This window comes from Scyliorhinus torazame, chromosome 1 (genome assembly GCF_047496885.1).
Source record: "Scyliorhinus torazame isolate Kashiwa2021f chromosome 1, sScyTor2.1, whole genome shotgun sequence".
NCBI classification, from domain to species: domain Eukaryota; kingdom Metazoa; phylum Chordata; class Chondrichthyes; order Carcharhiniformes; family Scyliorhinidae; genus Scyliorhinus; species Scyliorhinus torazame.
This window is the reverse complement of record NC_092707.1, coordinates 273,870,450-273,895,803: the sequence shown is the minus strand read 5'-3', so window position 1 is coordinate 273,895,803 and position 25,354 is coordinate 273,870,450. Positions and strand designations below refer to the sequence as shown.

The window sequence follows — 25,354 nt, the reverse complement described above, 5'->3', positions numbered from 1 at the left end:
AACTCCCCCCCCAAAAAACACCATATTTATTAACTGAATGTGCAGCATCCTCTTTTTGTGCAGAAGGATTTGTACAATGTGACAAGTTAACCCTGACCCTCTCCTCATCCATCATTCACTGACAGCTTCCCGCAGGGGTTTCTGGGTAAGTAATCAGGAGTGAGAACTCAGGCTTGTGTTTCTTTTCTCTCCCAGGGTCACTGGTTATTGATCACGTTGGCAGGATAATAAAGTTTATGGCTTCAGTCTTCCCAATCGTCAACAAGGAAGGAGGAAGAGGCTCAAACAAGACAGCATGTGGGACACGCAGTCTGACAATACAGCAGAGAGGTTAAGGAAAGTGGCAGAGAAAGTAGAGGTGGTGTCCTCAACGTACATGACCTCATGTCTGTAGATGCCAAGGGGTAGATGAGGAAGAGGAAGGGTGGGGAGGAAGGACGGAAGGAGATCCTTGGGGTCTCCAGAGATTACAGCATTCAGGTGGGCGGAGAAATTATTGCTCGAGACACTCGGAGTACAATTAAATTGATAAGAGTGTAATCAATTAAGTGCCGTTTCACTGAGTTGGCCAATGGAAGAGAGATGTTGGAGGGAGATAACAGTTATAGAGGCACAGAATCGTTACAGCGCAGGAGAGGCCATTCAGCCCATCGTACCTGTACCGGCTCTTCAAATGGGTATCATGACTTAGTGCCATTCCCTTGCCTTTTCTCCCTATCCTTGCACATTGTTTCTATTGAAGTAATCATCTAATCCCCTCAATTGAACCTGCCTTCACCACACTTTCAGACCGCTCACTCCTGACCCGAACCACTCATTTTATTTTTCTCACATCACATTTGCTTCTTTTGCAAATCACTTTGAATCTGTGTCCTCTCGTTCTCCATCCTTTTACAAGCGGGAACAGTCTCTGACTATCCAGCTGCCTCGTGATTTTGAACCTCTCTATCAAATCACCCCTTAGCCTGCTTCGCTCCAAGGAGAATAGTCCCAGCTTCTCCAACCTATCCTTACAACTGAAGTTGCTCATCCCTGGAACCAGTCTTGTACACCTCTTCTGCATTCTCCAATACACTCACACCTTTCCTATTGTCAACAATACTGAAGGTAAGGACAGCACAGTGGCGCAGTGGTTAGCATTGCTGCCTCACGGCGCCGAGGTCCCAGGTCCGATCCCGGCCCGGGGTCACTGTCCGTGCGGAGTTTGCACATTCTCCCAGTGTTTGCGTGGGTTTTGTCCCCACAACTCAAAGATGTGCAGATAGGTGGCTTGGCCATGCTAAATTGCCCCTTAATTGGAAAAAAGAATTGGGTACTCTAAATTTATTTTAAAAAACAATACTGGAGGCTAAAGTGACCCCACAAAAAACAGGGCCATTGCCACAGGGGTCGCCATTCGCAGCCCTTTGGTTTGACTCAATTTCTAAACCCTGCTAGGATTTATAAAGCCGAGTCCACTCGGTCCCTCCAGATGGTGAACAAGAAGGTAAATTCAAGATAACTGACCTTGCCCCCCCCCAGCTCTAAATAAACACCCAGCTGGAAATGATGAGCTCTTGAACTAATATGTAATAACAGCAATAGCATAGAGACAATCCAAGCTTTCATTTGGCAGTCTGCCATCTCAATATCTGTGCAAACAGTAAACCCAAGATCATCTGTTAACTGCTCAGTCTATACGCTGGGAGTCTGATCACTGTCAAAAATCAATACACAGTTGGTGCAAACATATCTGAATCACTGGCTACTCACGATTATGAGAGTTTTTTTCCACTATTACAGTTCACATTAGTTGTGACCCGCGAGCAAAAGCACAACTGGCGGAAGTCTAAATTCATTGGGCAAACTAAACAATATTAATGAACTCATCCCAACGCACAACGCAACTGTGCTCCCAATTCAAATTTTGACACAGCAATGCTTTTCTGTCTCAGCTGAAAAAGTGCCTGGCCCTTCTTATAGACAAACAGCTCGCAGATATTGCAGCACTTGTCTGACATCATTGTCTGCCATGGCAACCCGCTTTGACTATGATATGCAGCCAGTCCAATCACACACCGAGAAACGGAGGGGAAGACCCTAGTGATGAAACCTCTCAAATCCTCCTCATTGCCTCAAGTGGTAATTCCCCCAATCACCCATTTCAAACAGAAGACTGCCTCTTAACTGCACTATCGTTGGCCACGGAATTCTGTCGTACTGTCAAAGGGATCACAGGGTGAAAGCAATAAATATTTACTTTTGTGCAGAAAAAAAACATTTTCTTGAAAATTCTCAAGACCAGAGAACAGATGTAATATTCATCCGGAAAATAAAAATGAAATTCTGGAAAATGCATGGCAGCATAACCAAAGGGAATGGAAAAGAAAATGAAAGGCAAGTTAAAACACTAGGCGTAGACCTTTTGACCGAAATGGAAAATGGACGATGAACGGACTGAAGAATATTAAGGAAATGGCTGAGGCGGGGGTGGGGGAAATAACCGGCCAAAGTTAAGAGAATCAAGATTCCTATTGCAAAGATGCAGTTGTTCAGTTTGTTACATTTGTTCTGTTTCACAGGTTCACATTTCCCAGATGGACAAATTAAAAGCTTCTGTGAGCTTCCGCCAAGATCCAGGATCAGGTTATGAGGTGGGTGCGCGAAGCAACAGGATTGAAACTTTTTTTATTTTTTATTTAGAGTACCCAATTATTTTTTTCCAATTAAGCAGCAATTTAGCGTGGCCAGTCCACCTAGCCTGTGCATCTTTGGGTTGTGGGGGTGAGACCCATGTAGACACAGGGAGAATGTGCAAACTCCATACGGACAGTGACCCAGGGCCGGGATCGAACCCAGGTCCTCAGCACCATAGGCAGCAATGCTAACTACTGTGCCACCGTGCCGCCCTGCAACAGGATTGAAATGATCAATGGGAAGCTCTGCTTGATGTGTCGGGCCAATGCAGTCTCTGGGTATCCTGAGAGCAGACACATGTTTTCACCAAAATCTCCTCGTAAGGACTTGCTGTTGGCAATGAGTAAACATGTCATGAAGCACAGCAGTGGCATGGCTGGAGCATTGTGGTCGCAACCTGAAGGCAAATCCAGGCCGAAGAGAAAACTCAGGTTTGGAAAGAGCAGCTCTGCTGGAGGACATGAACTGAAGGACAAGATTCCTCTAACCAGAGTTTGAAGTCTACTGCGACTGGGTTGCAGAGAGCCCAAGGAAATGCTTTAAGAGCTCCCGCACCTTCAACTGTCAGAACTATCACACACCAAGAGCACTAGGTGTCTATTGCCTCTGTATTCAGGGCTCAAATCCTTAAGGGTGTTCGTGATCAATGGCCACCTAAGGATCAATGCTCTTGGGGAAAGAGAGAGAAGGGAGGGAACAAGCAGGGTTTATTTGTTGTAGAGACTTCATAATAACAGCCTGGCAATGGAATCCAAACTGCAGCAAACTGGGTGATCCAATACACAAGCCGGAACTCCATGTAATTGTTCAGCTGGCCTGGGGATGACAGGCAGATAACTGTGCGAGCCAATATCCCAATGTTGCTCCTGGGAAGCTCATAGCCTGAGCAATTTTGCTGGTTAAAATCCAGTCACGTGAGTTCCGGTGACGGCGGGCGGGAGGCGGCCGCACAATGGAGAGCTGCCGCTCGGGAACGGCATTTTTGGGGCTTTAACCCCGGTCCCAGGGTCCACGGAGGTGGCAGAAGCAGGGAGAAGGCACGGAGGAGGCACTGTGAAGACACAGGAGGGAAAAAAACCCAAAGAAAAATGTCGAGGGTGAGCAAAAAAAAGGCCGGAAAAAAACCAGCTGGAGGTCCGTCGGGGAGTGGAAAGGTCACCGTGGGGTCACCAGGATAAATGGAGGCTGGAGCACCAGGGAAGGCCGCACTGCTTACGGCTGAAGAAATAACCAAGGTGATGGCTGCGGAATTTGAAAAGCAGTTGGCGCAGATTGCGAAATGCATGGAGACGGTGAGGAAGGAGATGAGGGAGGTTTTGAGTGTGCTGGTGGAGGAGGCGGTTTCCCCGGTGAGGTCGGAGGTGGCGAGCGCAGTGGCGGAGCTGCGAGAGCAAGGGGAGGCGCTGAAGAAAGTGAAGGAGACGTTATTGCAGCACGGTGATCAACTTGCCTCGATGGGGAAAGAGATGCGGAAGGTGATGGATACTAACAAGGATCGGCGAGAAAAATGGAAGACCTGGAAAATAGATCCAGGCGACAGAACTTGAGGATTGTGGGGCTGCCCAAAGGAGTTGAAGGACCGAAGTCGACTGAGTATTTTGCCACGATGCTGGCAAAACTATTGGGGGAGGGGGAGGACCCCTCCCGATATGAACTGGATCGGGCTCATCGGTCGTGGAGGCCTGTACCAAAGGCGAGTGAGCCGCCAAGGGCAGTGACTCTGTGCTTCCGTAGGTACAGGGTGAAGGAGAAGGTCCTGAGCTGGGCCAAGCAGGAGAGGGTGGTGCAGTGGGCTGGAGCTGGTATAAGTGTATACCACGACTTTACGGTGGAGCTGGCAAGGAGGCGGGCTGCCTTCAACTGGGTGAAGAGGGCGGTTAGCAAGGTGCGGTGCGGCATTGTATATCCAGCGAAGCTGAGGGTGACTTACAAGCTCAGGGACTTTTATTTTGGAACGGCGGAAGCAGCGGAGGAGTTTGCGAAAGCAGAAGGACTGTGGCAGAACTGACAAATTGAGGAATGGCCATGTGCCGATGTAATCTCATGACTGTATTTTCTTCTTTTTTGTATCACTGCGCGTGGGTGTAGAGATTAAAGGAGCCAAGGTGGTATATATTTGGACAAGGGAAGGGACGGGACTTTCACTCGAAATGAGAGTTCTTTGGGGTGTAGGTGGATAGGCGGGGTTTGTGTGCTAAAAGGGGATCTTTGGGCTTTCCTGGGGCCGGGCAAGTGGGAAAGGGACCCGGGCGGGGGCCTCCACGCTGGCCGGTGTGTGCCGGCCAGTGAACGGGAGTGAGGTGGGGGGAGGGGCTGTGGCCATCGGAGCCTGGCAGAACAGGGTCCGAGTGGTCTAGCCGGGGTGGAAAGTTGGGGGGGAAGGAACCAAGGGTGGGGGGAGGAATTTTTACAAGAGGCAGTGGACAGGAGGAGCTGGAGTCCGGGGGGGGGGGGGGGGGAGCAGCTGTGTAAGATTAAGGGTGACTACGGGTAATCCCCGATTCCTTTTTGTCATTTGTTTATGTAAACATGCGGGTTGAGATTTGGGGGTTGGTGGGTAGATGGGATCGTTGTTGTTATTATGGGGACTGACATATCTTGCTGATTATTGTTTATTGTTGATGGATGTAAATGTGGGAGAAAATGTGAAAATGGAGGAGAATAAAAAAATTTTAAAAATCCAGTCACGTCCCTGTGAACACTTTCGGGTCCTGAAGCCTTGACCAGAGGCTTCAGTAAAAATTGAGGCTGGTATGCCAAGGCAGCACTGAGCAAGTGCTGCACTGTCGGAGCTGCCGTCTTCCGGATGAGATGTTAAACCTTGACCCCATCTGCTCTCTCATGTGAATTCAAAAGAAAACATAATACTATTCGAAAACACAACAGAGGTGTTACCCCTGGTATATTCTGATCAAGGTGTACCCCTCAACTAAATCACCAAAACAGATTATCTGGTCATTCTTCCATTGCTTTTAGTGGGAGCTTGCTGTGCGCAAGTTGGTTGTAGAGTTGGCCATATTAAAATGGTGCGTGTATTTCAGAATTAATTCATTGGGACATCGAGAGGTTGTGAAAAGCCCTGCCACAAACATTCACTCCCTCCACCACCGAAGCACTGCAGAAACTCACCAATGTTCCTTCGACAGCAGCTTTTAAACCCACAACCACAACCATCTAGAAGGATAAAGGTGGCTGATACCAGGAACACCAGTATCTGGACGTTCTTTCTCCTCCAAGTCACTCACCATCCTGACTTGGAAATGTATTGCCGTTTCTTCATTGTCGCTGGGTCAAAATCCTGGAATTCCCTCCCGAATATTACTATGATAATAATAATCTTTATTATTGTCACAAGTAGGCTTACATGAACACTGCAATGAAGTTACCCTGAAAAGCCCCTAGTCGCCACACTCCAGCACCTGTTCGGGTACACTGAGGGAGAATTCAGAATGATCAAATCACCTAACAGTCCGTCTTTTGGGAAACCGGAGCACCCGGAGGAAACCCACGCAGACACGTGCAGACTCAGCACAGACAGTGACCCAAGCGAGAATCGAACCTGGGACCCTGGCGCTGTGAAGCAACAGTGCTAACCACTGTGCTACTGTGCCGCCCAGCACACCACATGGACTGCAGCGGCTCAAGAAGGCAGCTCACCACCACCTTCCCAAGGGCAATTAGGGAAGGGCAATAAATGTTGGCCTCACCAGTGAAGCCCACATCAAGAAATGTTTGATGTATTCAAATGTAACTTACATTCCAAGTGGAGCAAGGCACCCTGGAGTGGCATGAACCATATTTAACCAGGCTGTTCTGTATTGCACTGCGGGAACGGTCCCCCTAGCAATATAATTTATTATTAGTAAAATAGATACATCAAGGAAAATAGCAAGAAAAGAAACAAAAGTGCATATGAAGAACAAGCATTGCCAATCATGGGCAAGCAGACAAGAGAAATATGAATGAGAGGTGGGAGAGAGAACGCGAGAGGGAGAGAGAGGGCGAGCGGGAAAGAGAGAAAGAAAAAGACGGGGGGGGCGCAAGGGAAAGACGGGGGGCGTGAGGGAAAGACGGGGGCGCGAGGGAAAGACGGGGGGCGCGAGGGAAAGACGGGGGCCGCGAGGGAAAGATGGGGGGGGCGCAAGGGAAAGATGGGGGGCACGAGGGAAAGATGGGGGGCACGAGGGAAAGATGGGGGGCACGAGGGAAAGATGGGGGGCACGAGAGAAAGATGGGGGGCACGAGGGAAAGATGGGGGGCCCCCGAGGGAAAGACGGCGGGGCGAGTGAAAGACGGGGGGGGGGGCGAGTGAAAGACGGGGGGGGGGGGGCGAGTGAAAGACGGGGGGGGGGGGCGAGTGAAAGACGGGGGGGGGGGCGAGTGAAAGACGGGGGGGGGGGCGAGTGAAAGACGGGGGCGGGGGCGAGTGAAAGACGGGGGGGGCGAGTGAAAGACGGGGGGGGGCGAGTGAAAGACGGGGGGGGGCGAGTGAAAGACGGGGAGAGCATAGAGATGGGGAAAGATAGAGGAAAAAGAGAACGAGAAACAGAGAGTCCTTCACAAAGTACTTAATTCACTCTGATATTTAGCTGTCTATTTGTCTGAATGTTTGTTTTACTCTTCTTATTGCCTGCCTAAATCTCCCACTGAATCGGCTCTCTGTTCTCCAGTTCGACCAATGGCTCTCCCACACTTTTGAGATATTAAATGATGCTGTGTTTGACAACATGGTAAAGGCAAGTTTAAACGGTGTTATACTTTTGAGACATTCTGACTATAATAAAGCTGTTAAAATGGGTAAAAACAAAAGTTTTGCCGTTATGGGTAGCCACGCTGTTCAAACACAAAACATTATTTTATGGTGTCTCAGTGGTTAGCACTGCTGCCTCACAGCGCCAGGGACCCGGGTTCAAATCTGACCTCGGGTGACTTGTAGAGTTTGCACTTTCTCCCTGTGTCTCCATGGGTTTCTTCCGGGTGCTCCGGTTTCCTCCCAAAGTCCAAAGATGTGCAGGTTAGGTTGATTGGCCATACTAAATTGCCCCTCAGTGCCCAAAAGGTTAGGTGGGTTACTAGAGGGATAGGGTGGAGGCGTGGGCCTAGGTACGGTACTCTTTCAAAGGGCCGGTGCAGATTTGATGGGCTGAATGGCCTCCTTCTGCACTGTAGGGGTTCGATAATTCTATAACTCAACAGTCTAGGATTTCCGTTTTCCGTTATTGCTCCCCTCATATTTCCATTTTTAAAGGAAAGAAGTTTCCACAATCCCATGTCTGATTGCTGCTGTATACTGTTGCCATGTTTCTTTTATTTCAGTATTATTATTAAGAGAGCTTCTCGTTTCAAGCCCATTTCAGTGAAGCTGTCATTATTGATATTTCCTGGCATTTTAATGTCTGACTTTGTAGCAGAGGCAATAAAGGATGTTTGCTGCCACCTATGAGAGCAGACCCTATCGCAGAATATTAATGAGTCGAGTACATTCATTTAATTTTAAAATTGCTGAATTGAAGAGTTTCATCATCGCTTTTAATTATCTTCTTGACTGGCACATTAAAAGTGCGAAAATGATCATAATTCACCATCATTCGCAAACAACCTTCAAAGAGCAGAGCATGAAAACGCAATTTCAATCATCCAGAATTCCTCAGTCAAGTGGTGTTCAAATTCACACTGGTCTAAATCAACCTCCACGAAAGCCAAATGCTTTCTAAGCGTTCAACTCACAACACAGCAAGGCAAATGAGCGCTGGACAGAACCACTGCACAGCCTAGATTCAGAGCTAACACGCAGTAAGGCGGTTCGAGGTTCTGCGTAGGACACAAGTCACGGCAGCCCAGAAGAGACCGAGTATAGCACCATGTCTGCTTTGGTTAACAGCCGAATGCCCACATAAAGCAAGCCTGCTGGGCTGAAGATCCTGTAGCTTGGACCACCGCCCGTACCCACGGAACGCAGCGGAGATGTCCTGGCTCTCCTTTGTCCAACACTCGGGCCGCTTCAGGAGCAATCATCGCTCCAGGCAGCTCCACAGCAGAATCGGCACAAGTGGTTCATTCCCCAGTCCCCAACAAGGCAAACAAATAACTCAACTTCTTGGCTGTTCTTTAGCTCAACTGCCAGATGAAACTGCAGAGTATGCATGGCCACACCTAGGGGCACAGGAACAGCATCCTGTGTAGCTACAGCACTGTTGGGGGTGCTGTGTAGCTTCCTGCTCATGGTGGAAGTTTTCCAGACACTGCATTGCTGCCCACAAGACTCACACAAACTCTTCAGTCCACACAAGCCCCTGAAGTGTAATAGGACATTTTGTAATAATGTTACAGGAAGCAATACTAGGAGAGCAGTTCACAATGAGAACTGTTTTACAGGGAGCAGTGCACAGTGAGAGCGGTGTTATAAGGAACGGTGCACAGTGAGAGCGGTGTTACGGGGAGCTGATTTTGACACAAGAGTAAAAATTCAATTCAGGATGGACAGCAATCACTACACTTCGGCCTGACAATGGAAGCCAGATATCTTGTATCAACCCGGCCCCATATCAACCCGTCCCCGTACCACAAGATCCCAGAGTAACAAAAAACAACAGATCCCACCGTTCACACTGAAGATTTGTCACCTTGGGAATATCCTCTCCCATGAGAACGCGCTGGATGACAAAGTCAACCATCACTTGGCAAAAGAAAGGTCAGAGTTTGGCAGGTACATTCACAGTGTTTGGAAAGACCGTCGAGTTTGTCTCACAACAAAATTCAAAGCCCAGGCAGTGCCTCTGACATCATTTAATTATGATTGCGAGACTCGGACAACGTACTAGCATTGCACAAAGCAACAAGAAGCATTCCACCCCTGTCGTCGGAGATCTATTTGTAACCTCAGGTGGCAGGTCAAATTCCCCAACACTGAAGTTCTTGCAAAGTGCTGCATACCTGGCACTGAGAGTGTGTGCATCAGAGCTCAGCTTTGCTGGCTGGGTCATGTGGTTCACGCGGAGGATTCCCTTTACCAAAGACTATATGCCACAGCCAGCCGGGCACAGGAACCCGCACCACAGGACACCCCAAACTCAGATACAAAGACCATATGAAAGCTAATCTCAAGAGCAAAAATAACTTGTGCTCGGGACCCAAATGGAGAAGTCTTTCATCAAACGAGGAGAACAGAGTTAAGTGCCTTCAGGACATGCCCGGGAGGCACAAAGCCAATGCTTCCAACCATCCCACCAACATTGACTTCATTTGCTGTATTTGCTGTATTTGCAAGTGGTTATGCAAATTGCGACTTGGCTTAATGTCACAGAAGATGACATCAACCAAGCCTGCAAACCCGGTCTTCACTTATTTGCTGAGCGCTCATCCGTTGAAGCGACGGGAGAATGCATCATAATCATTAAAAAGGAATTCTGCATTTGAGTGACACTTAGCAACTGCTTTCTCTTATGATAATCTATTTGAAAAAAACAATTGCTTACCATACAATGACTGTTTGACTGGAAGAATGTGTTCTAGTTTGTCAAATGTGTCATCGGTTGCTTTCTTCTGTAAAAGAATTTTTAAAAATTTTAAATTGTTGACAATCTCTCATGTAGGAGATTTATAAAATCGTGTGTCATTACAAATCTTGCATCTCGCAGCCAAGCATTGCATCAAAAACCTCTCAACAGCCTCACATCTGCAACTTGTCATATGATATTCAAGAAATAAGTTAAATTTATTTTAGTACAACAGTTACCATAAATAATTTCAGAGTCTGAAACATTGTGGAATGTCCAGAAAATGTGAAAGATGCTATATGAACCCAAACTCTTTATTGCTTTCTTTACAATGGTGATTTGCTCCAATTGCCTTGATCAACCACAAATGCCTGCTCAAACAGCATCAATTACACCTGGACCAGATTAAAGCAACTCTTTTTTAAAACTAGGTGGATAGAAAAAACGATTAATTTGTTACCGATATTGAAGCTGAAAATTTTACAATCAAATCACACAATAAGTTGAATACACAAATTAGAGTTCTAAAACCAATTATTTAAATCTCTCAAATGTTTTGCATTAATTTGTCAGCTTTTTGAGTCACTTAATGCAGTATATACATCTGAAAATGAAATCACATTGGAAGATTCTCAAAGAAGTCAATCCAACTTCAAAAAGCTTGCAAAAGCCTGACGACCCTGGCTATTGGTGGGATGGAGTGGGCCAGCAGTACATGGGAGGGCTTTTTTTGCTCCGTCCCCCTCACTATGAACATATTTTACTTTGATTGCAGCCTGGGATAATTAGAAAGCTGCAATCTTATGCTTGGAAAAGTGTGATGATTTCTAGGCGTAATTAAAAAAAATCAAACCAATTCAACTGGGGAGTTTGCACATCGGGATTTCATTTTTGAAGTCTTCATTGAAATAAAGTGAGTCTGCAATTAAGTAAAATCGACTCGTGGGCACTGTTGCACCTGCGAATGTGAATTCTGCTTTCCTACGTTTCTTCTTGAAAGCCCCTGCATAATCATTTGAATGAAGATTGTTTGGTATTGGGTTCTTAATAACACAAACATTCCTGATTCTCTTTATTACAGAGGCGACACTTGCTTGTTTTCCACACTGTAGCCCTCCTGACGTTCTATGCAGTCTCAGGAAAAGGCGGATGCACCCCCAGGTCACATGCTCATCCCAATTGTATCAATCATTAATCAGGTGGTTTGCAGCATTAATAAATGCAAATAAACATGATAATATCAGTAATAACAGCTATAAAGGCAGGTCGAACCTAATTGCATTCATCTGCACTCTGCCTGAAGGTAAGCCATTGTCTGCTGATGCTTCATCCGGAGTTATTTTCCTCTGCCGTTTTTTTGTCGGTGGTAGCTTCAATTGCCTTCCGCTCTCTGGCAGAGGCGAAGAAACAGGTCCCAAGCCTACCTCTGAAATTTACCTCATTATTCTGAACCACACGCTAGCCATCTCGCCAAGGGAGCTAATCAGCCCCCTGCAAGATCTAATGATATTTAGTAATCAGGTCCAGAACTCTCTATTGCAGAATATCACCGGCCCAGATTTTGTCATGTCATGATGAAGAAGCTGCCTATGTGTGCATCGTTACCGCTCTGAAACTGGCAGTGCCTTATGAAGTCCACCCATGCACAGTAAAATATAGAATTCCAGAATCTGGAGTTTCTCTCAGTAGTTCTATGATTCTCCACAATGTGCACTGCTAAAGTCCCTGCAAACAGAAACCATAGCAACACAGGTATTGGGAGCAGAAATATGCCATTCGGCCCTTCGAGCCTGCTCCACCATTCAATACAGTCATGGCTGATCTGGCTGTAGCCGCACTCCACTTTGTCTAGCCACGTCCCTCTCTCTCCCCCTGTCCCTTCCCACCCCCACGCCCTCCGAATCCTTGACTCCCTTGCCAATCAAGAAACTACCCAGCTCAGAGTGAAAATAATTTCCAAAGCCATGCAAAACTGGCCCTTTCCTGCTCTAACATCACTGTTAAGCTCTTCCTGCACACTCCCAAAAAATTACACCTCGTTACTGAGGTGTAACCAGGTATTAAAATATCATGCTACGTCATAGCTACTTTTGAACAACCTCTCCGCACTTGAAAACTTGATTTTATATATGTCAAGTCAAATTGAACAAAGAACAAAACAGCACAGGAACAGACCCTTCGGCCCTCCAAGCCTGCGCCGATCACGTATCCTATCTAAACCAACTGCCTGTATCCTTCTATATCCCGTCTGTTCATGTGCCTATCCAGATTAAGTCTTAGAGGTCGTTAACGTATCTGCCTCAACCACCTCACTTGGCAGTGCATTCCAGGCCACCACACCCGCTGTGTAAAAAAAACTTCCGGGCAGGGGCAGCACAGTGGCACAGTGGCTAGCATTGTTGCCTACGGCGCTGAGGACCCGGATTCGAATCCCGGCCCTGGGTCACTGTCCATGTGGAGTTTGCACATTCTCCCCGTGCCTGCGTGGGATTCACCCCCACAACCCCAAAAAAAAGATGTGCAGGATAGGTGGATTTGCCACGCTAAATTGCCCCTTAATTGGAAAAAATAATTGGGTACTCTAAATTTATTTTTTAAAAAGGGTTAGCCCTGCTGCCTCAGGGTGCCGAGGTCCCAGGTCACTGTCAGTGTGGAGTTTGCACATTCTCCTCGTGTTTGTGTGGGTTTCGCCCCCACAACCCAAAAGATGTGCAGGCTAGGTGGATTGACCATGCTAAATTGCCCCTTAATTGGAAAATAAATTAATTGGGTACTCGAAATTAAAAACAAAACTTCCACCACACGTCTCCACTGAACCTTTCCCCACTCACCTTGAACTTATGCCTCCTTGTAATTGTCATTTCTGCCCTGGGAAAAAGCCTCCAACTGTTCACCCTATCTATAGCCCTAATAATTTTATAAACTTCTATCAGGTCGTCCCTCAGCCTCCTTCTCTCTGGGGAGAACAATCCCAGTTTATTCAATCTCTCCTCATATCTAATACCCTCCATACCAGGCAACATCCTGGTAAACCTTTTCTGTACTCTTTCCAAAGCCTCCACGTCCTTCTGGTAGTGCGGTGACCAGAACTGGACACAGTATTCCAAATGTGGCCTAACCAACGTTCTATACAAGCGTAACATAATTTTCGAGCTTTTAATACGTTGATACCTCGCCCTATGATGGCAAGCATGCCAGGACATTCTCCTGGGCTTGGATGACTAACAATTTATGCCACAGTCTCCCCATAACAGGATGCACTAGGAGCTGTTACTTGGCCCCTTTGGCTCCTTTTAAGAAATACTGTAGCTGTGTTGTGAACATTTTCTGGGCACCAAAATATTTTGGAGGGATAACTTATAGGGGCAAAACCTTTCAGTCTTCTGTCAAAACCAACTTTGTGTGCGAAATTAAAATGTATCCTTTCATATATAAGTTTAATGCAGCAGTTAGTTTTAAATCCGTGTCTGTCCATGAACTACCAAACCATGGGCAGCACGGTACCACAAGTGGATAGCACTGTGGATTCACAGTGCCAGGGTCCCAGGTTCGATTCCCCGTTGGGTCATTGTCTGTGCGGAGTCTGCACGTTCTCCCAGTGTCTGCCTGGGTTTCCTCCGGGTGCTCCGGTTTCCTCCCACAGTCCAAAGACGTGCAGGTTAGGTGGAATTGGCCATGATAAATTGCCCTTAGTGACCAAAAAGGTTAGATGGGGTTATTGGGTTACGGGAATAGGGTGGACGATGAGGGCTTAAGTGGGTCGGTGCAGAGTCGATGGGTCGAATGCCTCCTTCTGCACTGTATCTTCTATGCTATATGCTTTCTTCTCCACCATTTCCGTACCACTTTTAAGGGTCTGTGGACCTGCACACCTAGATCTCTCTGTGTCTCTATGCTCCTGACGGTCTGTCATTTATTTTATAGATCCCAACCGAATTGGATCTCCGAAAATGCATCACCTCGCATTTGTCCGGGTTAAATTCCATCTACCATTTCTCTGCCCAATTTTGCAGCCTATTTGTATCCTGTTGTGTTCTCTGACAATCTTCAGCACTATCCACAACTCCTGCAATCTTAGTATCATCCGCAAACTTGTCCGGGTTAATAATAATATAATAATCTTTATTAATAATAATCTTTATTGTCACAAGTAGGCTCACATTAATACTGCAATGAAGTTACTGTGAAAAGCCCCTAGTCGCCACATTCTGGCATCTGTTCGGGTACACAGAGGGAGAATTACCCAGACAAGGGGAAAACGTGCAGACTCCACATAGACAGTGACCCAAGCCCGGAATCAAATCTGGGACCCTGGAGCTGTGATGCAACAGTGCTACCCACTGTGCCACCATGCTGTGCCATGGTTAAATTCCATCTGCCATCTCTCTGCCCAATTTTGCTGCCCAATTTTGCAACCTATCTATATCCCGTTGTATTCTCTGACAATCTTCATCACTATCCGCAACTCCTGCAATCTTAGTATCATCCGCAAATTTTGCCACTCAGACCTGCTACGTTTTCTTCCAAGTCATTTATATATATTGCAAAGAGCAGAAGTCCCCGAGTACTGATCCCTAACACCACTATTTACAGACTTCCATTCGGGAAAAAGACACTTCCACTGCTACCCTCTGTCATCTATATCCAAGTCAGTTCTGAATCCATCCAGCTAGTTCACCCCTAACTAACCCCATGTGATTTAATCTTCTGTACAGCCTACCATGAGGGACCTGATGAAATGCTTTACTAAAGTCCATGCAGACAACATCTACAGCCCTTCCCTCGTCAAACATTTTTGTCACCTCCTCAAAAAATCAATTAAATTAGTGAGTCATGACCTCCCTTGTACAAAACCAGGCTGTTTGTCGCCAATTCACTTCCAAGTGTGCATAGATCCCATCTCTGAGAATTCTTTTCAACATTTCACTATTATTGACGCCAAGCTTGCTGGCCTATAATTACCCCGATTATCCTTGCAACCCTTCGTAAATAACGGTACAACTTTGGCTATCCTCCAATCCTTTGGGATCTCACCTGTGGCCAACAAGTACACAAAGGTTTCTGTCAGAGGCCCAGCGATTTCATCTCGTCTCCCTCATTAATTTGGGATAGATGCCATCTGGCCCTGGGGATTTGTCTACCTTATTGCTTTTTAACACACCTAACACTTCCTCCCTTGTAATAATGACCTGTTATAAGGTGTTTACACATCCCTCAGACACCACCAATCAACATGTCCCTCATAATGTTTCCATTACGATCAAAATTCCATAGCACTTAATATATTACTCTCATTCATGCCTTCACCACCTCTATACTCAACTATTCCAACACACTATTTGCTGGTCTCCTACATTCTACCCTCCATGAAGTTAAGAATATCCAAAACTTTGAAATATGAGCTTTAAGCCTATCTCCCTTGTGATTCTAAGCAATTTAAAAAAAATAGCAGGTGAACACAGCATAATAACTACTTGGCCTGTAATGAGTGGGTTCTGTCAGGGGGTAGCAGATGAGTGTGAGAGGCGTGGGTGGGGGCCAGCGAATCACACGCACATGTTTTGGGGTTGTAAAAAATTGGGAAGATTCTGGGCGGGAGTGATCGCAGTCTTAGCCAGGATAGTGGAGGAGGAGGTGGATCCAGACCCTTTGGTGGCGATATTTGGGATTTCAGAGAAGCTGGAGCTCATGGAGAGGATGACGGCCGATGTCTTGGCCTTCGCCTCTCTGATTGCACGCCGGTGAATTTTGCTGCAGTGGCGGTCAGCATCGCCACCTTGGTTGGGTGACCTGAACGATTTCCTGCGATTAGAGAAGATAAAGTATGAGTTAAGGGGTTCTTCAGGGGGGTTTGAGGAAAGGCGGGGGATGTTTGTGACTGTGTTTGAGGGGCTGGTCGTCGCAGGGGAGGGGGTGAAAAAGAGGAAAACTCTGTACAGACTGTATAGTTGATTGGAGGGAAGCATGGTTCCCGGGATGTTTGTTCACTATAACCTGTTTTGATACATGTTTGTAATAAAATACAACATGGCCTGTATCTTTTAGTATCCATCACATTAGCCATTCCAGCTGTAGAATCCGACGAGCGCATGGTGGGATACAAAGAAAGAGATTTATGGTTTACTACTAAACTCCCACGCCTCGAAGACTCACCGTCTCTGACCTGCACCCAGACCGAGGTTTTTATACTGTGGAGCTTTCCCTGTTAAGGGGGAAGCTCCAACCCCAATTACCGCGGGAGTTGATACTCATTATGAGTTAATGGGAACCGATGGTGCACACTCCCCTACTTCCCAGGTGGTCATAACTGTCCATGTCTTCTGGCCGATCTGTGGGACCCTTTGTCCATTTTGTCTGGTGTCGACATTCCAGCATTGAAGGGGCTGGCCCAGGAGGCATATACCTGATCGGTGCTTCTGGGGGGTGCACAAGTAGGATGCTGCCTCTGCCACCTTCTTCCACAACACGGGCTGTCCTTCAAACCCTTGGCCTGTCTCTCCCCTCCCCATGGCACCCACCCACCCTCCGGCCGTGGACCTGTCCCTGGAGCTGAATCCCATCCCTTGGGTGTTCGGATGTTTAGTGTGTGGTGTTGTCTCCCGCAGTGTTCCAGCACAGAGTCCAGGCATCAAGGTGTGATTGGGATGCTAGGCAATGACTCCCATGTGCTACATGGCCCGCCCACCCACAGGAATCCACTTGGGTTGTGTGAAGTGCATACGTAACCACGATTACCAATTCCCTATTAGCGATAGCCTTGAGCAACCTCGACAGTCAGTGGTGGTTCTGGTTGGTCATTGGGCAGACGGTCAGGCACAAGGGTTGCCCCCGGAACGGGTAAACAATCCAGGGGTTGGCATGGTGGTGCTGCGAGTGGTTGCCCCCCATCCCCCCCCCCAACCAATTGCACCCCCACCCTCCTATGGCAGCCCCATCCCCAGTTGTGGGTCCCCCACCCCTCCACAGAGCAGAGGGGCAGCAAGCCCAGCGCCCCAGAACACTTTGCCTGTGAGCAAAGATGGCTACGCCCTTCCTCAGCTCCCCACAGAAGCCTTTCACCCAGGTTCACATTTTTCAAAAGGAGCACTAATCGGCAGCAGTGTGAGCACTTGCTTGGGAGGCCGCTGAATGACGGGAGGCTGTTGGATATGAGGTGCCTCCCGTTAATTGTATGTAAATGGGGCTTAAGTGGTGATAATTGGTTTCTTGCCACACTACGGGATGATCATGATTTTGCCTACGGGGAGCAGGCCGTTTGCATCTCAAACTGGCGACTGGCGTGGTTCACTTTTTGACTTCTCCAGCTACTCACCAACCTCGTTTCGGTTGAGCGAGAGGGTAACGAGGCCGGTGATCGCACACCTCCTTTCCAAAAGCAAAACCTGGGAACCTAACAAGCAGGCTGCTTTAACCTCGAGTCTTCTGCTTAAAGGCGCATTCTGATCAAGGGTCCATGGATGAAAATAATAAAATCACATAAAAGAAACGGGAACAAAGGAAATAAATAGGAAGGACTCTTAGAATATTATAAAAGCAATTTTCACCTGACAAGTGGTTTTGCACTATTTGCTTATTATGCTATTGCTTTATTTATCTGCTTATTCGTCTCATCTCCTTCCCCGGCATATCATCCCCCAAGTACTGTCAACCTAACGTTATGCTGACTCTAAAGATGTAGAACTAATTTTTAATACACTCTTTGTCATTTGGTACAAATTCCCCCACTTCTGGAGAATCTGCCAGTAATGCTGTTAATTGCGCAAATAATTATCCTTTGCCAGCATGATCCTAATGCCGGCCGAGCTCTCTGATGGCCTGAAAGAAAGAAATCAATCAGCAGGGTAAGGCCACTGAAACTGCTGTGTAAAGTGGAGAATTCAGAGAGAATAGCACTAAAACGCTCATCACTCTCTCCCTGTGCATGTGAATGAAGTGCTGACTCACTGGCACAAGATTTTCAGTCAGATGGAAAAACAATAATGACGACCGCGACTTTATTCATTGCCTGAGATGTCACAGTGGGGCTGATAATCTTACAAACAATCCATGCAGCTGTGTGCAAACGAGCAGAGCTCACACTGCACGGCAAGGTCACCTTGTTGGCATACCTACCTGGCATTCTCAATGCATTGCTCCTCGTTTGTCAGGGGAGCATCCAGGAATCTGCTCCCTAGAAGGTGCCTGCTGCAGCCCATTAACTCTGGTGTGTCAACACAGTGTCAGAACTGAAGAGTATGGCAGCACGGTGGCGCAGTGGGTTAGCCCTGCTGTCTCACGGCGCCGAGGTTCCAGGTTCGATCCCAGCTCTGGGTCACTATCCGTGTGGAGTTTGCACATTCTCCCCAAGTTTGCGTGGGTTTCGCTCCCACAATCCAAAAATGTGCAGGTTAGGTGGATTGGCCACGCTAAATTGCCCCTTAATTGTTTGGGTACTCTTAAATGTTTTTTTAAAAGAACTGAAGAGAAAAATAAGGTAAGAGCAGTGCAAACCCATTAATACGTACACCACGTTAAGAGACTCCAATTGAAACTATACTCTGCAACCTACAGCATAATCTGGTCTCCCAACAATATAGTTTGAAGAAACCAGCTGTCAAAGATACAGCCCATTAAACTGTCTCTCCTGAAACAAAAACATGAATGCAGTTCAAAGGCACTGCTTGAGCATTTTATAAACAGCTTATAAAGAACAAAGAACAGTACAGCACAGGGACAGGCCCTTCGGCCTTCCAAGCCTGCGCCGATCATGATGCCTGTCTAAACTAAAACCTTTTGCACTTCCGAGGTCCGTATCCCTCTATTCCCATCCTTTTCATGTATTTGACAAGACGCCCCTTAAATGTCACTATTGTACCAGCTTCCACCAACTCCCCTGGCAGCGAGTTCCAGGCACTCATCAGTCGCTGTGTAAAAAAAACTCCCATCTTCTCTAAACTTTGTCCCTCACACTTTAAACCTATGTCTCTTAGTAATTGACTTTTCCGCCCTGGGAAAAAGCTTCTGACAATCCACTCTGTCCATGCTATTCATAATTTTGTAGACATCTATTAGGTCGCCCCTCAACCTCCGTCATTCCAGTGAAAAAGTTTATCCAAACTCCCCTCATAGTCAATACCCTCCAGGTCAGTCAATGTCCTGGTAAACCTCCTCTGCACCCTCTCCAAAGCCTCCACATCCTTCTGGTAGTGCGGCAACCAGAATTGTACTAAGTCAGAGCACACAGGTTTAGGGATGGATTTAAAGCAGTCTCCCAATATTTGGCATGATTTCTGTGGCATTATGCTGCCCATGTTTTGTTAGGGCTAACAGGGTTAGGGCCTTCTGTCTGGCTTCCTTAGAATAGAGGATGTTATGGGTGAAAAGTTAGTAGCTTCTAAGAAGTACAGTCCAGACACTAAATAATCTTGTAGCACCCTTTCCAGAAAAGCTAGAGTGTCTTTTGGTGCATTGGCCAACATTTATCCCTCAACCAACATCACTGAACAGATTATCTGGTTATTTATCTCCTTCTCTGTGAGACTATTTTGTACAGAAACTGGTTGCCATGTTTGTTTGTATGACAACTGTGACTAGATTTCAAAATTATGTCATTGGCTGTGACATGATTAGGGATATACTGAGGGTAAGTAGGGTGTTCTACAAATGCAATTCGGTTCTTATTTTGATGGGTGTGTCGGAATGCAAAGTAAAAGTTCTGGTACATGGTTTTGCCTGTTGCAGAGTCACCAATCGCGGTTTCTCAACACTGCTCACAATGCACTTTGCTTTTGGAACAGGTCTCACTCAATTTGGGTGGCACGGTGGCAGTGGTTAGCACTGCTGCCTCACAACATCAGGGTTCACACATCCCAATTGTCCTTGCATTGAGTGGCAATGACAATCTCAGAGGGGAGGGGGAAGAGAATCAGCCACATTGCAGTGGGTCTGGATTCACACATGGGCCAGGCTGGGTAATGATGACAGATTTCCTTCCCTAAAGAATATCAGTGAACCAGGTGTTTTTTTAAAAGTATGAATAATTTTTCTTTTAAATTCACACTTATATTCTTCATTACATTTTTCTCATAAACATGCAATACACCGTTATTGAGATCAATTGAATTTTAAACACATGTCCCACAGCATTAACCTGGGCCTCTAGATTACTAGTCCAGTGAACATTATCACAATGCCACCATCTCCGTTTTAAGATTACTTTACTGGAGCCTGAACAGGCAAATCCTTATGTCATAATATACACCAGCATACCATGGTGCAGACACACACTGATGGACACACAGTGGGACCAATCAACATACACAACACTGCAGCCAATCACCAGTGAGAGCACACACACTATAAAGACAGGGAGCATCAGAGTTCCCGCTCATTCGAGTTGCAGCCAGCTAGGAGGACAGAGCTTACAGCCTGCAACACAGACATTCACCATGTGCTGAGTGCATCGACTGGTTATGACAAGGCAGAGGTCTTCAGTGAAAGCTAGTATCGTATTAACCCACAGTCTAAGTATGTTTAAACAGTTAATGATTCAATAAAATAGTGTTGCACTATTTCAAGTGTTGGTGACCTGTATGTGATCCAGAACACCCAACTCATCACCTTGCAACTGATGATGTCCTGAACACGGGGGAAACTTCAAGGAGGTTTTGTCGCCTGGATCTCTGCTCCCGCAGCTTAATGGCAAAGTGCATACAACAGCTGTGTGGTTTAGCACCGTCTCTGTTGACATCACGCATGTAAAATTGGACAGTACGAGGTCAGATAGCAACTAAAACATTTCAGTGGGATGCAGCACAGGACTCAGTGGAACCAGTAGTTAAAAAAACAAGCTTAACTGGTCTTAAAACGCTTGTTATAGGCAATAAAAAAAGCATTCACTGCTAATTTTAAATGTCAGTTTCGGGCCAATGGAGGCATCCAATTTCTGTTGCCATTTTCACCTCAATTTTAACTGCTTTCTATTGCGCTTAGCAAATAAGGCAGTCGGCATTAAACCAAAAATATCAACAGAGAACCAAACTCCCAGATGAATCAAACTTCTACGTAGAAAGTAAATGCAGGCACCAGGATAATCTCTTAGTGCAACTCTCTCTCTGTCAAGCCTACCAAATGTGTTGGTGAATTCTGCATCAATCCTTTATAACAGGATCCAGGCCAAGATGCATATTTATTCACCAGCCCAAAATATTAACCAGATGCCCCCTCCATTTTCCCTGTATAATAAGATGAAGTGGAGAATGATTCATGAGCTCAATGTTGCATTGCTATTATTTTCTAAATTGGCAAGCTGTCACAAACATATCAGAGTGATTATATATGGTATGAGATACAATCAGCAAGCATTGATAATCATTCTGTATAAGACATTGAGTGGAGCATTATTTTCTCAATAAATTCAGAGTACAAATTTTTTTTTCCCAATGAAGGGGCAATTTAATGTGGCCAATTCATCTAACCTGCACATCTTTGGGTTGTGGGGGTGAAACCCACGCAGACACGGGGTGCATATGCAAACTCCACGCGGACTGTGACCCGAGGCCAGGATCAAACCCAGCAGTGCGAACTACTGTGCTGCCCCAGGGTGGGGCATTATCACAGTCTTGTTTGCTTCTTTTTTGGGGACACCTCAACAAGGGAAAGGATATATATCGGAGTCACGGAAAAATCTAACAAGATTAGTTAGGTTGATGCCTGGGCAGAATGAGACACTTGAAAAACTGCAAGAAGGTCGAGTGAAGACCTGATTGCAGTGCTCATGACAAAATGGGCGCAGAGGACAAACAGTATTGAATCATTTCCACTGGTCAGTAAAGTGATAAGCAAGTAGCTGCAAGCTCAAGATAAATGCAGGAAGAAATTAGAGGCACAATCAAAATATGGAACACTTCACTGCTGTTACTTAAGTGGGAGTTAGATTGGAAAAAAAAGTAAAGGGTTCAGGGAATGAGCAGGATAATGGAACTAGCGCACTCAGCCACATTCTGAAGCTAGCAGTGCTGGTGCATGATCAATTGGACAAAGACGAGAGTTGAATACAACTGAGGCTTTATTGCTCTAAGATGTGTGGCCTCCCACAGCAGCTGGCGAAATGGCTGCTGCACGGAGAACACACATATTTATACTCCGCCTACTGGGCGGAGCCAGCAGGCAGAGTCTACCGCCGTACCTGCAGTAAGTCCGACTGTACATCACCTAAAATAAGTGCAACAGTGGTTTACCACATTCACCCCCTGTTAAAATTGAGTCCGGCAGGGGTGGTGGAGAACTATATACAGCAATTGAATTTACATATACAATATTTGTGGGAAAAAAAAAATTCTTTTGAAGCTCAGTGAACCAGCTAGAGGTTTAACCGGTCCGGGGCCTTGATGTGCTGCTGGGAGCGACGCAGTGGTGGCGGCGATGCCGATGCTGGTCTGGTCTTCGGTGACTCCGGGAGCATGCCAAAATCCTCTTCATCCTCGGGCGTGGGCAGGGGGAGGACGGATGGTCCTGGGGGGGGGGGGAAACCTGCTGGTGCCAGGTCCCTGAGGGAGACAGTATCCTGGCTGCCATCGGGGTACGCCACGTAGGCATACTGGGGGTTCGCATGGAGCAATTGCATCCTCTGCACCAACGGGTCCGCCTTGTGGACTCGGACGTGCCTACGGAGAAGGACGGGTCCTGGAGCTGCGAGCCAAGTCGGGAGCGACACCCCGGATGTGGACTTCCTGGGGAAGGCAAAGAGACGTTCATGGGGTGTGTTGTTAGTGGCGGTGCACAGTAGTGACCGAATGGAGTGTACTGCACCAGGGAGGACCTCCTGCCAGCGGGAGGCCGGGAGGTTCCTGGACCGTAGGGCCAGTTGGACGGCCCTCCAGACCATCCCGTTCTCCCTCTCTACCTGTCCATTTTCCCGGGGGTTATAGCTGGTCGTCCTGCTGGAGGCGATAGCCTTGCTGCGCAGGGACTGACGCAGCTCATCAATCATGAAGGAGGATCCCCTGTCACTGTGGATGTAGGCGGGGAAACCGAACAGAGCGAAGATTGTGTTGAGGGATTTGATGATGGTGGCAGACGTCATGTCGGGGCATGGGATGGCGAAGGGGAATCTGGAGTACTCATTGACCACACTGATAAAATACGTGTTACGTTTGGTGAAGGGGAGGCATTCAAAGGGGCGGGAGGCCTTCACCAGGCGCGCACGGTCTGGCTGGTAGAAGTGCGGTTTGCACTCCGCACAGACCTGGCAGTCCCTGGTGATTGTCCGTACTTCCTCGACAGAGTAGGGCAGATTGCGGGACTTTATGAAATGGTACAACCGTGTGAACCCCGGGTGACAAAGGCTGTCGTGCAGGGCCCAGAATCGGTCTACTTGTGCGCTTGCACATGTACCTCGGGATAGAGCGTCTGGGGGCTCGTTGAGCTTGCTGGGGCGATACAAAATCTCGTGATCGTAGGTGGAAAGCTCAATCCTCCACCTCAAGATCTTATCATTTTTGATCTTGCCCCGCTGTGTGTTATTGAACATGAAGGCTACCCACCGTTGGTCAGTGAGGAACGCGAATCTCCTGCCGGCCAGGGAATGCTTCCAATGCCACACAGCTTCAACGATAGCTTGGGCCTCTTTTCGACGCACGAGTGCCGAATGTCTGAGGCATGAAGGATGCGGGAAAAGAATGCCACGGGCCTGCCTGCCTGATTGAGGGTGGCGGCTAGGGCGACGTCTTATGCGTCGCTCTCCACTTGAAAGGGCAGTGTCTCGTCCACTGCGTGCATCGCGGCCTTGCCGATATCGGCTCTGATATGGGCGAAGGCCTGTTGAGCCTCGGCCGTCAGGGGACTGTATGAGTGGGTGGACCTTGTCCGCATAGTTTGGGACCCACTGGGCGTAGTAGGAAAATAACCGCAGGCAGCGTTTGAGGGCCTTGGGGCAGGAGGAGGTCCATGAGGGGGCGCATGCGGTCGGGATTGGGGCCCCAGAACTCCGTTCTGAACCACATAGCTGAGGATGGCAAAGCAGTTCGTGCTGAACACGCACTTCTCCTTGTTGCAGCTGAGGTTCAGGAGAGTGACCGTGTGGAGAAATTTGGCACGGTTGTCATCGTGGTCCTGCTGATCGTGGCTGCAGATGGTGACGTTGTCTAGGTACGGGAAGGTGGCCCGCAAACCGTACCGGTCGGCCATTCGGTCCATCTTCCTTTGGAAGACCGAGACCCCGTTGGTGACGCCGAAGGGAACCCTGAGGAAGTGATAGAGGCGACCGTCTGCCTCGAGGCAGTGTATGGACGGTCCATCTTACGGATGGGGAGCTGGTGGTAGGCGGATTTGAGGTCTACCGTTGAGAAGACCCGGTACTGTGCAATCTGATTGACCATATCAGATATGCGTGGGAGGGGGTACGCGTCGAGCTGTGTGTACCGATTGATGGTCTGGCTGTAGTCCACGATCATTCTGTGTTTCTCCCCAGTTTTAACTACTACCACTTGGGCTCTCCAGGGGCTGTTGCTGGCCTCGATGACACCCTCCCGAAGCAGCCGCTGGACCTTGGACCTGATAAAGGTCCTGTCCTGGGTGCTGTACCCTCTGTTCCTGGTGGCGACGGGTTTGCAATCCGGGGTTAGATTTGCGAAGAGGCAAGGTGGATCGACCTTTAGGGTCGCAAGGCCGCACACAGTAAGGGGTGGTATGGGCCCGCCGAATTTCAGGGTTAGGCTCTGGAGGGTACACTGGAAGTCCAGGCCGAGCAGTAGGGCAGCGCAGAGGTTAGGAAGGACGTAGAGGCGGAAACCGCTGAATTCTACGCCCTGGACCATGAGTGTGACCGTACAGTACCCCCGGATCGCCACGGAATGGGATCCGGAGGCCAGGGAGATTCTTTGATTGGCGGGGTGTACTGCGAGGGAGCAGCGCCTTACCATATCCGGGTGGATGAAGCTTTCGGTGCTCCCAGAGTCCAGCAGGCAAGAGGTCACGTCTCCTTCTATTTTAACGCTGGTAGATGCGGTGGCCAGATTGTGCAGACGAGACTGGTCGATGATCACTGAAGCGAGTCGTGGTTGGTCGTCGCTGGTGTCGGATGATGGGGTGCCCGGGGGCATGGATCCTGGAACGCTGGTGGTGCCCATGTGCCATGGGTGAGACAAGATGGCAGTGCCTGAAGATCTTGAGGGGGGTGCCCATGGGCCGCACGTGGTAGGGAT

The 25,354-nt window shown here is 47.8% G+C and overlaps 1 protein-coding gene across 7 annotated transcripts in view; it reads right to left on the bottom strand.

Moving 5' to 3' along the window:
• Window positions 1-25,354, bottom strand: part of LOC140421442 (1-phosphatidylinositol 4,5-bisphosphate phosphodiesterase beta-4-like) — a 677,584-nt gene that overhangs the window by 455,829 nt on the left and 196,401 nt on the right. For all 7 annotated transcript variants that reach the window (XM_072506170.1, XM_072506171.1, XM_072506164.1 and 4 more), the window contains one exon: window positions 10,152-10,218. The gene's annotated coding sequence lies outside the window, so the exon portion shown is untranslated. The remainder of the gene's footprint in view (window positions 1-10,151; window positions 10,219-25,354) is intronic.